Below are 2,500 nucleotides of genomic sequence, written 5' to 3'. Positions count from 1 at the left end.
TTTAAAGAGCCGAGCATAAATGTTATCGGAGAACTTAAAAAGCCTGATTTGGTTATTAAGGACCATGAAAGGCTCTTCGTAGTGGACGTGACGGTACGCTATGAAGATAAAGATAATCTCCGTAAAGCTCGAAAAGAAAAGATGGAAAAATACAAAGATACTGCAGAACTTTTAAAACTAAAACTAAGATGCAATACAGCAGAGGTCTTACCAATAGTGGTAGGCTGTCGGGGTGCCATACCAGCAGGTACCATCAGGAATTTAAAAGTCCTAGGGTTTAGCAGAGGGGATATCTTGACGGTGGCAATGATAGCTCTCCGGTCGTCCATTGAGATGGCCAATATATTTATTGACTATGATCACACAATGTGATCATTTTAAGTTATTTATTTATTATTTTAGGCGCGTATTTAACCGCTTAGTATAAGTTTTATCAATTGACCGACAAAAGCCTCATGGCTACGGCTTATATTTTATCCGCGGTCGTGTATTTAACGAACCGTCCGCGTATTTAACCGTACAGACGAGGCTTCGGCCAATTGACTTAGCGAACTGCCAGCCAAAACTAATTTAGCCCGTTCCGGCCTTTTACACCGGACGGTGCGAGTCCTCGGTGCACTATTGTGCACTAGGGCGCGGGGCGAGTTCTATGGGCGCTTGCGAACATAGAACTCGGGGCGACACCTCCACGCGGTGCTCCCTGGACGCGTGCGTAAGCACGTGACGAAGATCGTCTCCCGAAAGGGTCCCCGTTCTAATTTTTTCAAGTACCGAGGCAGATTCTTTGGCAGTGGAACTAGAAAGTAGGCCCGGGTTAATTCATTCCTTGTTATTTAGTTTTAGATGTTATAACCCAACGGGGGGGTTTAAGCCCCGGAAGTCTACCATCACACTTGGGTGATGGTACAGTATTAGCCAAATGCCTCGTCATCTAATTAGTGACGCGCATGAATGGATTAACGAGATTCCCATCTGTCCCTATCTACTGGCGGTGGCGGTCTGTGGCCACCCAGGGCGGGAGATAACCCCCGAACTAGCCCTCGCGTAGGAGGGTTGATCGGCCGAGTCGATGGGTGTATCGGCGATGAAGGCATTAGAGACCGTCAGTGCGTCGTACATGTAGTACTTCGCATAATGGCGAGGCCCTGATTTAGCATACGGGCTGTGGCGTGTTCTTTGTACAGCACTGTATGTGCTGTATGACTTCCGACTGGGGAACTGTTGTCACTCGTGGCATCAGTTCCCCAGTTTACGTTAAACGGTTTTTCAGACCGTTTTTCGTGGGCGGAACACGCCACTAGACAACACTCCGCTGGGCTCAGGAATACATGGGATGCAATCAATCCCCTGGGCAACCCAGGCCGCAAGGGGCAAACGTGCCCTAGCCACACTTGAGCCTCCACGAAAAAGGTACCGCTGGATAGCTCGTGTTCTTAAATACGCAGCGAACTGAACGAAGTGTGGTGGAGAGGAAGAGGCAGCCTCTCCGACTGCTGTCTCCCACGTGTTTGCCGTGCGTGGCGACCCTTGTCGTCGGAAAAGAGGATCCTGGGATCTGAGGGGGCCCTCTCCTGCGGGTGAGACGTCCCCAACACGTACCTTTGGCCTCTGCTTCGGCTAGATGGGCGGCTGGACGAGAAAAGCAGCCCTGGTCCAGTCAATCGGCTTGGAACGACCACACGCTTCGGGCAAGTGGGTTCTGCTGGGCGAGGACGCGGGCTGGGTAAGGAAACCGACCCAGCCAGCAGACTATATTCGGTGCGTAGCCCTAACCCAGCCTTTGGCGGGTTCCAAATTGTGTGGGTCGGTGGTGGCCGGGGAGCGCACTGGATGAAAGACCAAGACACATTATGGGTCTTAATAAAATTAATGAACAAAAAACTAAGCGTCCAAAGACGACGGGTCCAGCTCCTACTCGGAGTGAAGCCGTCGCCGCAGACGCGGGAACTGCAAATGCAGCTGTCAGTCCCCCCGCGTCTGTGAGAAAGACAAGATCCGGGAAGGTGATTAATATCGCCAATCCTCGTGTGATCTTGCAAAGATGTGTGACTCCCACGCGAGCGGTCTCGGTGAAAACCGAGCCCACGGTAGAAGGTACGCCGGACACCGGTAACGTGGAAGTAATCGAACGAGTCGGAGACACGTCACTCGTGAAGGTGCAGTCGGCACCCGAGCGTGTCGAGGACCCTACTGGTGACGGTTGGCAAACCGTCACCAAAAAGTCAAAGCGAGCCAAGCCGGGCGCACCCACCGGCAAGGCCGCAGTAAACCGGGCCAGGAGACCGAAGGGGACGTTCTCCGGGCAGAAGGTACGGCCTCTCGATCTCGTAAGAGACGAAGCCTTTAGGCGAGTGTCCGAAATACGGACCTTTTGCTTTCGACCTGAGTCGAAAGTCAATAAGGAGTCCGGGTCAAAGATACTCGCCGAGGTTGAGGCACTCAACGAGCTGGTCCAGGAGCTTATTCAACGGAATAGCTTCGTCGAAGGGCAGCTCGCCGC

The sequence above is a fragment of the Megalopta genalis genome, unplaced genomic scaffold (assembly GCF_051020955.1).
Source record: "Megalopta genalis isolate 19385.01 unplaced genomic scaffold, iyMegGena1_principal scaffold0075, whole genome shotgun sequence".
In the NCBI taxonomy this organism is placed as follows: domain Eukaryota; kingdom Metazoa; phylum Arthropoda; class Insecta; order Hymenoptera; family Halictidae; genus Megalopta; species Megalopta genalis.
This window is presented reverse-complemented; position numbering follows the sequence as displayed.